The sequence below is a fragment of the Thamnophis sirtalis genome, unplaced genomic scaffold (genome assembly GCF_051295495.1).
Source record: "Thamnophis sirtalis isolate CommonGarterSnake01/CBP01778 unplaced genomic scaffold, rThaSir2_p1.2 scaffold_1, whole genome shotgun sequence".
NCBI lineage: Eukaryota > Metazoa > Chordata > Lepidosauria > Squamata > Natricidae > Thamnophis > Thamnophis sirtalis.
This window is the reverse complement of record NW_028261381.1, coordinates 84,118,813-84,131,383: the sequence shown is the minus strand read 5'-3', so window position 1 is coordinate 84,131,383 and position 12,571 is coordinate 84,118,813. Positions and strand designations below refer to the sequence as shown.

Sequence of the window (12,571 nt, the reverse complement as noted above, 5' to 3'; positions counted from 1 at the left end):
TCCTTCTGCAATAATATTGTCTTTCATATTTTATCCTAAGCACTGCAGAATGTCTGTCAGTCAGCAGCACTGGTAAATAAAGAACTTACCTGGCTGTTCTCCAAGAGTCAGAAAATGCCACTGTTGGCTGTGACCAGCAATTTTTCTAATTTAGGCTTATGCTGCATCATGTAATCATATGCTTTGCTTTGTGGATATTGTACATATACCAAGAGTGAAGTCAGATGGTCAAAACTGAATACAGAATGGACGGTCATCATAAATATAAGACAGACAACACATGGATAAGGCAATGCAGGTTGGTGCAGATTAGGTAGAATGCAGAGTTTTAAAAAGTAACAAGTACTTCATCATCTGGGATAAATTTTCAGCAGGCAAAATTAGATTGTGGTCACCTATTATTAACTACATTATCTGCATTTGTCTTTTGGTTTGTAACTGGGGCATTAATGAGACAAAATATCCCACTGCTAAGAAACAAAGGCATAATGTCAAAACCATTTGGTCAGACTGCTTCTGTAAATGACTGCCTTGTTTAGAGTCTTATGTTCTCTGAGATTTGCCAAGTGAATGGAAAGAACAGGCAGAGCCGCCCAGTGGCATCATAACAGTCCTGGCTGGACTGTCATGAAACTCCACTGGGACAGAAGAAATAAAGTCCAAAATTAAGTGCAGCATCAAGCACAGGGAGTCCCACCATGTGGCAGAGACTAGAATTGGGTTCCAAGTGAAATCTAAGATCTAGCCCAGAGAGGCCAGTAGCATAGCAGGACTAAAGCATGGCCAACCCACAGAAAGTTGATATATAAAAATATGTTCTCTACAATGAGTGGGTAGGAAGGTTTTTAAGTCTGAGCACTCCCAAATATCATAGTTATAAGAAATGTAGACATGACCACAAGAAATTCTAATTTTCCCTTCATCTGTCCATACTTTAAGTTTGACCTGACCTTTCCCAGACTGAATTAGGGATCAGCTAAGTGGCAGCTCAGAAGGAGTCTAAACTCTGGGAAGGTAGGTCTGAGACATCTTCTTCTTTTAATGACCCCATAATCCCTTGCAGGGTGGAATCTGGGCAACTGAATGGAGCTGAGTGTTTACTGGCCGGATGCCCTTCCTGTCGCCAAAGTGGAGTTTTTCCCCCCAGCATATATAGTCTCATTGTGCCCAGAGAGAAAAATGTCTGCCTCTACCTAGGATCGAACTCACAGCCTCCTGATTGTGAGGCGAGAGCTCCATCTCTAGGCCACCACACCACTCAAGGCAGTGGTGGGTCCCTACCACTTTGTCTCAGTTTAGCCTAACTGGGTCAAACTGGTTTGGCCACCTGGGTTTGCTAGACCCCACAGCAACACAGGCCTGCCACATCCCTGAACTCGTTCCCAGGGTGGCACTGTCAGTGGCGCCATCTTGTTTTTCAGTTCTGTGCATGTGCACACGGGCAAAGCACACATAAGCAAACTGGCAGTAGTGCCTGCTGGAACCCACCCCTGACTCAAGATAACTCTGAGACATCACTCCTAAGAAAAAAGGAACAACCTTGACTTTTGCTTCACAGGCAGCTACTTCAGGGGGCCAAGTTTTCTGAAGCCCTCCAGACAATTGAAGTACGACCACCAACATCAACATATAGTTAATGTGGGGGGGAAATGATAGCTGTATTCTCAAAACATTTTAAACAATGAAAAATATAGCAACACCACAGTCACTGATCAATATTTATGGCAATGCTGCTGATACTGACCAAGACAGGGAAGGCATATGGCTGTTGCTACTATACAGTGCTGGGAGAAATATCCATCTGGTTCAATTCCAAGCTGGGGGAAAGGCACTGGAGACAAAATGGAGGCTGATTGGAAAGAGGGTCCATTTATTGATGAGCAGAGGTAATATTTGTGGTTCTGGTGCAACTGAACACATGGAGTTGAGAATAGGTTTTTAACACCTTCTCTTGGGCTTTGCACTAGAGCTTCCTGTTCCTTTGCAAGAACATGTATTATATTGGTTGTTGTCAGATTCCTATGGGGTCATGTTTTTCTGAGCCCCCTGGTTTGGTTGAAGTCTGCTGAGTGATGCAATGTTCTTGGGAGATTGTGCAATGCAGTGAGCTCTGTGTCTTCTGCTAAATGGTCCTATTATGTTCTGAAGGGCCACGTCTTAATCCCATCACCTTGGAACTGAAGGTCTTTTGTCTCGTAGATAGGCTGGCCCTAGCTATTAAGAAAGAGGGGAGGCTACTTTCCAAGAGCATATTTCTCCTGTAGGGAAATATAATATTCTGCCTTTTTAATATATCTCAAAATATTCTTCTAGGAGAGGGGTAGGTGCTAGCTTTCTACAGTAATAGCGCTGCATCAGGAACTCTTTCTGATATGTTAACGGTGAACTTTCTATGACATCAATCTTCCTACAGCACTTATAAATACAACCTGGCCAATACCGCTCTGCCCTCCACAGAGTGAGTGTACTCGGCATGAGCTCAGCACCATCCACAAATAGCCCTATTTTGACAGCCAAACTCAGGGGGAAGGAAGCCAGCTGACTGGGAAGAGAGCAAAGAATTAGTTCTCCAGGAGAAGGATTTCTATTTCTGTGGAACCATACCTGTACAAAAGGAAGGCATTTTGCAGTCCCGTTTAAGGGGACCTATTCGGGGGGGGGGGGGGGCTCCAAATAGAAGAAATCACAGCCACCTTCTTAGAGGAAATAAGCAAACATCCTCTCTCAGACTGAAAAAGAAAGGAAACATGGGTTATTCATGTTTCATCCATCCATCAGAAAGTGTATCTTACAAAGCAGAATGATTCCTTTAAAGTGGGCTTCAAGATTAGCTTTTGCAACTTGTTTTTTTTCTTCTTCTTCTTCTTCTTCTTCTTCTTCTTCTTCTTCTTCTTCTTCTTCTTCTTCTCCTTCTCCTCCTCCTCCTCCTCCTCCTCCTCCTTTCTTCTTCCCCTCCTCCTCTTCCTCCTCTTCCTCTCTGGTGGATGAATTTAAGGATTTATTCCACAGTTTTCTTACCTTCATAAAATGTGGGAAAATGGGATGTCATATTTCAGGACCAGAAAACGGGGATTCCATAGATCCCTGCAGATGGTTCACCTCTACTTTAAAGCCTACACTATCACAAATATCAATTCTTCCATATATGGCTTTATTGAATAAAGCTGTAAAGAAAGTCCATGATCTGTGAGCCACTTGTGGTCACAAAACTCCTTTGTGAAGCATGTCACCAACCCTACTGTTATGGTTTTGGTTTATGGTTTATGGTTTTATTGATTTGTATGCCGCCCACTCCCGAAGGACTCCAGGCGGCTTACAATAAAACAAGGGAGGGGGAATAATACACAAACAACATTAAAATATAAAACAATCACAATCTCTGGGCGGCTGGTTATTTCGGGAGTCCCCCGGCCTGCTGGAGCAGCCAGGACTTAACAGCTTTGCAGAAGGCCGGGAGGGTAGTAAGGGTCCGGATCTCCATGGGGAGATCGTTCCAGAGGGCTGGCGCTGCAACAGAGAAGGCTCTCCCCCGGGGAGTCGCCAGCCGACATTGGCTGGCAGATGGAATCCGGAGGAGACCTAACCTGTGTGATCGAATCGGTCTATGGGAGGTGATCGGCAGGAGGCGGTCTCTCAGGTACCCAGGTCCGATGCAATGAAGGGCTTTATAGGTAACGACCAGCGCCTTGAAGTGGATCCAGAGACTAATGGGTAACCAGTGCAGCTCGCGGAGGATAGGTGTAACATGGGTGTACCTGGGTGTACCCACAATTGCTCGTGCGGCTGCGTTCTGGACCAGCTGGAGTCTTTGAACACTCTTCAAGGGCAGCCCCATGTAGAGCGCATTACAATAATCCAGTCTTGAGGTCACAAGGGCGTGAGTGACTGTCTGAAGGGCCTCCCGAACCAGGTAGGGTTGCAATTGGTGCACCAGGCGAACCTGGGCAAAGGTCCCCCTGGTCACAGCTGACAAATGGTGTTCAAAAGTCAGCTGAGGATCCAGGAGGACTCCCAAATTGCGAACCCTCTCTGAGGGGCGTATAATTTCACCCCCCAGCCTGAGAGATGGAATATTTGGCCAATCTTTGGGAGGGAACATCAGTAGCCACTCGGTCTTGTCTGGATTGAGTGCCAACTTATTTACTCCCATCCAGACCCTAACAGCCTCCAGGCACTGGCACATCACTTCTACTGCTTCGCTGAGTTGGCACGGGGCGGACAGATACAGCTGCGTATCGTCCGCATATTGGTGGTACTTAATCCCATGCCGGCGTATGATCTCACCCAGCGGCTTCATGTAGATGTTAAATAGGAGGGGGGACAGGACCAAGCCCTGCGGCACCCCATAATTGAGGGGCCTTGGGGTCGACCTCTGCCCTCCAACCAACACCGACTGCGACCTGTCTGAGAGGTAGGAGGAGAACCACCGGAAAACGGTGCCTCCCACTCCCACCTCTCGTAACCGTTAGCCACATATGATTCCAGATAGCCCATTATACTCAATTGACTGATGTGCTACAGATAATTTCTTCCGTGACCCGTCAAAACCGCGGTCCACAAAAGCGCGATCGACAAAAGCGCGCATTTGACGTCATCACAGCGCGACGAAAAAATTAAAAATTCAAATAAAAATTAAATTAAAGCAAGCCGATTCACATAAAGGTAAGGGTTAGAGGTTAAGGGTTAGCGTTAGGTTTAGCGTTACGTTAACAGTTAGGTTTAGGGTTAGATTTAGGGTTAGGTTAAGGGTTAGGTTTAGGGTTAGGTTTAGGGTTAGGTTTGGGGGGTTAGGGTAAGGTTTTCGCTTTATTTTTACATTTTTCGATCACAGCGTGATGTTTTCGTCGCGCTGTGATGACGTCAAATGCGCGCTTTCGTCGACCGCAATTTTGACGTCCGCGGTTTTGTGGTGGAACCAATTTCTTCTACTGGATCTCTTTGGCTTTCACCTTTTCTCCGAGTGAAGCCATCCCATAGATGAGCATTCCCCTATTTATTTTGGGCAAGAATGCTAACTTCCTTTGATGGAGGGAGAGGGAAACCTTTATATTCACCCCTCGGCTACTGGCATACTGAGCTCTTTCAGTCTTAGCAAAACAACTCCGCAAGTTGCATAGCTGGAAATGTCAGGCTCTCTGGATCAGGACTTGACACTATATCTGAATCTTCTTAACATCAGTGGTGGGATTCAGCCAGTTCGCACCACTTCGGGAGAACTGGTTGTTAGGTTTCTGAGCAGTTTGGTGAACTGGTTGTTGGAAGAAATCATTACGACAGAGAACCGGTTGTTAAATTATTTGAATCCCACCACTGCCTAACATCGCTGTTGTGTTTGGACTCTCAGACTTTAATAAATTCTCATTGAACAAGTTACTGTCCTCTGTCACAGTGAGGGTGCAGTTTCTCTCTTATACTTCTGAAGTTTAAATCCATTGCTTATTTTTACTACCTTCCTACAGTTCAGTGAGTGCTTTGACTTGTATTTCATGGCCTTGAAGCTAATCAGTTATTAACCAGCATCTCTGCCCTGAAATCCATTGGCTTTGGGCTTATATTTTTCAGGAAAGAAGGGATAAAGCTCATGTTTCTCTCATTTCTCAGAGTGATATTATAAGATTTAGTATGCATAGGAAGAGGGAAAATATATCTGTGCATATGTGTACAATATATTGTATGAAAGGATATGTGGGGGAAAGGGAGAAATTATCTATATAGGACAAAGTAGATATCTACAGTATGTGTATTGGTAGATATATATGTGAGAGATTGTTATAGATGTACATGTGAAAGAAAATATGTCTCTCAAAACTTAAAACAAAAATCATTTCCCCTGATTTAAAGCACTGGTTCCTAAATTTCTTACTCAATAGACCAGTCAACAGAAGGTAATCATTTTTGTTTTTTAAAAAAATGTCTGATGGATCTGAAAATCATACCCTGTGTTTCACTTGGCATTTGGGTCTCTGTTATAGAGAGAAAAAAGTCAGTGTTTACAACTATGACAACTTCCAGAAGTGTGGACAACTCTAAGAACTCTCAGTGTCAGCCATGCTGGTGGGAAATTCTAGGAGTTGAAGGCCATATATCTGGAGATATTGAAGCTGGGAAAGAGTGTCTCAGATGATCACAAGCAGGAATAGAAAGAAGGTTGGAAATTCTGTGATTACTAGATAATTTGACCTAGTAATAAGTGATTAAAGTATGTGTTAATGGACATTCATTAGTATCCAGGAGGGAGTTGATAATAGCTATTTGATCAGTTATTTTGGAGGGGAAAAAACTAGGACATTCTTTATAGCCTAACATGGATTGATCAAATGATTCAATACATCTCCATTTGTCAGTGACACACAAGAATCAGTGACACCAACTTTCTTAACCTATTAATATATAATTATAATTATTCCCCAGTATTTTCTATCCTTATTTAACTTCCCCCACTTTCATATCACTATAGTATTCAAAGTCATATTTTCCACATATTTTGTTGTTCATATTTCCTTAGTTAAATCAGTTATACAAAAAGACAGAAAGATTGTTTAGAAGTGAAAGGTGATAATAAAAGGCATGTATAAATAATATGAAATAATGGAAATGAAATGTAATATTTAGGAATAATAAGACCATATTTATATGTACTGAAATGTATGTTACCCAATTACCACACCATTCACTCACTGATTTTCATAAAGATTATTAAAAAATTAAAATTTAATTGGGAAAAAAAAAAGAATCAGTGACACCAATCACAATCCCTAATGGTTCCAAGTTACTTAGAAGATTGGTCCTGCATGAAAAATGACTGTTGAACATGCACATATATTCATGCCCTGGTATCGCTTTACTTTGTTTTTTTTTCCTTCTCCATCTTTTCATCTTTCAGTTTAACACTGTGACAATCAACTCATGGGAAAAGCTGCTATCTCTGGATAAATTCATCAGTTCTGGTGAATAAGTAAATCCAAGAAGCACGGAAGCAGGAAGTGTGTCTCTAAACTCCCCATGTTATTTCAGGCTCAGAAATTAACTGATGGAAATAAACAATTCTTTAGTTTTATTAAAGAATAATAAAAGTGACTTGCAAGAACTTAATGTGCTCCATCCCTATTCCTTTGAGCAACGTCTTTTAGCAAAAACAAAGCCAAACAAAGAAAGGAGAAATGTTTTTAACCAAAACAGATTCTTTAGTTAAGCCAAACCCTTTCAGCCTATCACCAGCCACATACCAGTTTGGAAAGCAATCCTTCCTTAAAGTATATTTTCGGATGGATCAGCAAACAAGAATGACTTCCTTTCTGTGAAATTCTTGTTTTTCTTTTCATTTTTGTCTCTGTTATAATTTTAACTTGTCTTAGCCCTTTGGTCTGGAAAGTCTAGTCATTTTTCATTTTTAGCTGTATGCTTACATCTCTTGTTCTACCAGGCTCAGAACAGGCCTTTGAAAATGATATTCTGATTTTAATTGAAGAATTTAATGAACAGATGCTGCTAGTTTGTTTTGAAGCATGTGACTGAATATTTTCATAGGTCATCTGTCACCCAGAGACACATGCTGTCCTTGAACTGCTGACAAAACTGCCACTTAGCTTTTAGCTTATCAGATACCCAGAAAGGCAGACACTTGGGAAGCCCAAAGTTGCAGGAAAGCATGACCATCAAAAAGCTTTTTAGTGTCATTTTCTCATAAGTAAATATTCAAAGGGGAATTAGAATTATTTTTCCCCTTTGCATGTATCTGTATATGTTTTGCTAAGGTTGATTGCTGTCTCTTCTTCCCCTTGTTCCAGATGAAAACGAAGAATTAATAAAGCCATTAAAATGGCCTCACATGTATAAAATCAATGCCAGTCATAGATTGAAAGTCGCCTTTATCAGTGGTGGGTTCCGGATCCTGTTTCAACCAGTACGGTGCAATAGAGCCCGGTGTCTCCCACATGCACACGCGCAGCGCGCCCATGGGTCCTTATCTCTTGCGATGCGTCCGTGATGCTCCAGCTGCTCGGCGGAGCATTGCGCAGGCGCCATACACACCATGCGTGTGCATGAAAGCACCAAAGAGCTCAAATACAGGTAAGGAGGATGGGCAGGTGGGTGGACGGGTGGGTGGGCCCTCCGGAGCATCCTACCGGAACGGTACCTGATGCTCCCGGCAGGCACTGGTACACCCGTACTGGGGCGTACTGCCTACAACCCACCATTGGTATGCATCTAGGCTACTAGATGCAGTCTGCAAAAATCTAGAGAATCCGTATCATGGAGTTGGGTTATTCATTATTTTTACAGCCCAGATCTGGATACAGTGACATGATAGCAGTGTTCTAATATCTAAGGGGCCAAAAAAGAAGAGGGAGTCAAGTGATTCACCAAGGCACCTGAAGGCAGGAGAAGAAGCAATGCATGGAAACTAGTCAAAAAGAGAAGCAACCTGAATTAAGGAGACATTTCCTGACAGTTACAACAATTAATCAGTGGAATGACTTGCCTCCAGAAGTTGTGAATGCTCCAACCCCAGAGGTTTCTCAGAAAAGATTCGACAACTATTTGTCTGAAATGGTATATAGGGTTTCCTGCTTGAACAGAGGGTTGAACTAGAAAAACTCCAAGGTTCCTTCCAGCTGTTCTGTATTAACACAGTAGTTCTAGTTTTTGTGATATGAAACAATTGTTTTGCCTCTAGCCCCCTTTTCTTGTTCGTACATCATAAAAACATGCTGCTTCAGCTTCTTCTGATAATCAATCCACTGGGCAGTCATAGTCCAGATGTAAGGACTCCCTTACATCAACTCCCACATCTAGCTAGCTAGAAGAATTCTGAAGTTGAAGTCCATGCATTGTAAAGTTGCCAAAATTGAGAAACACTGACTGAAGCACACCCTTTCCCTTAACTGCTTAAGCAGTATGTAAAGAGTGCATTGGAAAAAGTAACTGAAGTTATTGATAGTGAGACAGAATTAGCTGTTCCTTCTTACAGCTTGCCTCCATCTCCTTAGTCTTTAAGAAACAAAAAATAAATGCACTATTTACACTTAGACTGATGTAAGTGACTGGCTTAATTCTTAATAAGAGTTCTGCAAGAGGAGTTTTCAAACTTTTTTTTTTAAAGGAAACTTGTTAAAAAAATTGGAACCTCTGATCAAGAGATGAAGCTCTAGTGGTAAAGAAGGTGGTTGGTTGAATTTGAAGCAGCCTTCACTTTTTTGCCCTTCAAAAAGTGAAATCCACTTACCTCTGCTACCTCTGCTACAGGTTTGGTAGTAATGTGAGAGCATGTGCACTCGCTTCACTTGCGCATGCCACCTCCATGCATGCGTAGGACGTGCCGACATTCTAAAGCATTTTTAACTACTAGTTTGGGAACCCAAGGTGCCAGCTGAAAAATCCCTGTTTTACATGGAATAGCCTCAATTGAGAACATAGTTGAGAGGGTTTTTCCCCCAGTTTGGACAGGGGATGAAGGAGGATTACTAAAGGCAAGTTTAGTTATAGCTATGGGCCTCACTCAGTAGTGGGATTCAATTTTTTTTACTACTGGTTCTGTGGGTGTGTGGCTTGGTGGGCATGGCAGGGGAAGGATGCTGTAAAATCTCCATTTCTTCCTTTTCTATCCCAAAGATTACTCCAGGATTCATAGAAGCAATGGTAGTAGTCTCTTTGAAAACAAACTCTGCCCATTATTTTGCTTATTTGATTTACATCCTACCTTTAATTTTGGAGCTCAAGATGGCACACATTAAACCCCCTCCTCTTATTTTTGTGCACAACAAACAATTCTGTGAGGTTTGGTTGAGAGAGACCAACTAGTTCCAAATTTCCTAGTGAGTTTCTACAGTGAAAAATGTTAGGAAGCTGAGATATTAAAAGTAGGAAAATACGCCATATTCCTTCATTGCTACATGCATGACCAGTTCTAATGCAAATTTCCTTTGGATTGACAAAAATACAAAATCATCCTTGTATCTTCCAAGATGTTTTTAAAATGGCCCATTCTTCTGGTATTCATCAAATATCAGCTGATCCATGGAAAGGAGATGCTGAGATATGTCTGCATATAATTTCTGGTTGATTTCTAACACATGGGAGGAAAAAATGCATCCTAGTTTTACTTCATATCTGTATTGAAATGAGAAGAGCATAATCTCTTGCCTTTCTGCTGGTCACTTTCATTTCAGTAGATGGTGCTCTTGCCTCTTCTTTTTACTGACGTCTGCCCCAGTTCCATCCCTAACTCCAGAATCAAGAGTACCATCAACAGTTATAGTTTTTCCTTCTTTTCCTAGTTGTATTCAAATAGGCCAGAAATTTAAGTGCTCTGAGTTTTGACATTCTGGGCAATGAAATCACAAGGGCAAAGACGTAAATCGTTTCAAATCAAAGGAATTTGGCAAACAGATGAGAAGAGTAAATAAAAGGAAAAAACAGGGAGCTGGAATGTCATTATCCGAAGCAGTTGTCCACTTTTAAGTAAATAGCCACTTCCAAACACTAACATTGGTTTTTGGTTGTGTGATTGCAGAAGTTGCCTTTTATTGTACCCCTCATTGTTTCTTTAATTTCCTCCAGTCATTTTATGAGGCTTATTCTATCCAGGCTTACTCTGGCTCAAGAGGGAGATACCAAGTCCTCATGAACTCCAAGGTTTGCAGAAATATAGCAATATTTAGAAGCAACCTAAGAAAGGAACTAAAAATAGTGGAGTGTGGAATCAGCAAAACCTGAATGGAATATATATATATAATCCCACTTAATATTATTTTCCTGGAATATCTCTTATTGCCTTCCATAGCACACTTAAGAGTATTTGATTGTGCAAACCAAGGCCTTGTCACTCCTGATTACTTTCTAATATCTTTGTTTTAAAAAACAACAATTTGCTGCTAACCATTCTTTTTTTATGAAACAAAATAGTCCTATACAGCCAAAAAAGGCAAAATGCTTTAAGCGTGTTAGGAAATGTTAACTAATGCTTGCAAAACCTTTACATGCGGCTGGTATGCAAACAGCACACTTTAGCCCTGCTTTGAAGTACATTTCAGCTGATAATCCCTAAAGAATGAAAAATCGGGATTCCTTATACATATTTATATTTACAAATCCTGCCACATCCTGCTATTACAGTCTCACAGTGTTATAAACAATATATTAAAATACACATCTCTTCATTAAATATATAGAGCTCTAAGAGTATATTGTTTGACAATTAAATGCATTGCAACTGGAAATCATCCTTTTCCAATCATTGTGGTTCCAGACCTCAAAGTATAGCTCTTGCTGACAACATAATAAATAGTTCTGGTAAAACATGCAAAATTAGTCAATAAATACAACTGACAAATGAGTGTTTGGCAAGCAGTTATATTTGAATAAGTACATCCTATACCACAGAAGTTGCAACATTAGTATTGTAGGGATCTTAAAATGAGATGAGAACTCGCTTGTGTATTCCAAGAAAAGAGTGTCAACCTAAATCACAACTAACTCCTAGCAGACGAATGTAGAAGCCTATTTTGCCTTACTTGCTGTCCATTATTCTTCTGAACTGACCTTCTTTACTGGCTTTCTGAAAAATAAAATCACTAGATTGAAAATATTTTATTTGTTTGTTTGTTTGTTCCAGCTATATTCCACCTTACTACTTAAATGAATTGTCTAGATGGATAACTATAATTGAATTCAGAAGCAACTTTTTAAAGAAAAAACAAATTAAAAGTAACACAAAACATAATAACCATTAAAAGCCTAATGAGTGTGATGGAATGTGCACCTGTGGCAGCAGAGGGGGAGGATTTTACCAACTCAGCTTTCCTGGTTATAGGCCCCATTCAAGAGACTTTGCAACCCCAAGCTGGATAGAGGAGAGAGAATGATGGCTACACCTTAGAATCTTTGAGGATATATCTAGTAGTTTAGAAAATTATAGATTTAGTTTGGCAAGATTCTGCCCATTGTTGTTGTTGTTAGTTGTGAAGTCGTATTCGACCCATTGTGACCCCATGGACAACGTTCTTCCAGGCCTTCCTGTTCTCTACCATCCTTTGGTGTCCATTTAAGCTCTCGCCTACTGCTTCAGTGACTCCATCCAGCCACCTCATCCCCTGTCGTCCTCTTTTTCTTTTGCCCTCAATGTTTCCCAGCATTAGGCTCTTCTCCAGTGAGTCCATCCTTCCCATTAGGTGGCCAAAGTATTCTGCCCATTATGTGCAGACTTGCTTGAATCTCTCTGACTCATCTTTGGGCTTGAGCTTGAAATTGAGAGATGCGTGTTTAGAAGCCAAGTGTCAAGAATTGTCAATTCCTCATATGGCACATCCTGGAAATGAAACAAGAAAAGTCCCTCTCCTGCACACCTAATAACTGATAAACAAGATCCCTTCAGGAAGTCCTCTCAGGTATATTTTAAAGACTGGAAAGGTATGTTATGAGAGTGACAGTCCACAGATAGTCTAAACTGTCTCTTAAAAGATGAGGCTCTCTATAATAAATTCATGGTAGCAAATTTGTTCCAGATTATTGTTTTGTAATTTTACAGTACACTTACTTACACTAATGAACATCATCATTCATTCTCTGTCTG

At 41.1% G+C, this 12,571-nt stretch overlaps 1 long non-coding RNA gene across 3 annotated transcripts in view; it reads left to right on the top strand.

The window, feature by feature from the left end:
• The window catches only part of LOC106537532 (uncharacterized), a 37,655-nt gene extending 26,100 nt beyond the window's left edge, over window positions 1-11,555 (top strand). For 2 of the 3 annotated variants that reach the window (XR_015696963.1, XR_015696962.1), the window contains 3 exons: window positions 5,973-6,147; window positions 7,788-8,070; window positions 8,284-11,555. This is a non-coding gene — a long non-coding RNA (uncharacterized LOC106537532). The remainder of the gene's footprint in view (window positions 1-5,972; window positions 6,148-7,787; window positions 8,071-8,283) is intronic. The other variant, XR_001312654.2, reaches the window with a different exon arrangement.
• Window positions 11,556-12,571: the final 1,016 nt, after the last annotated feature.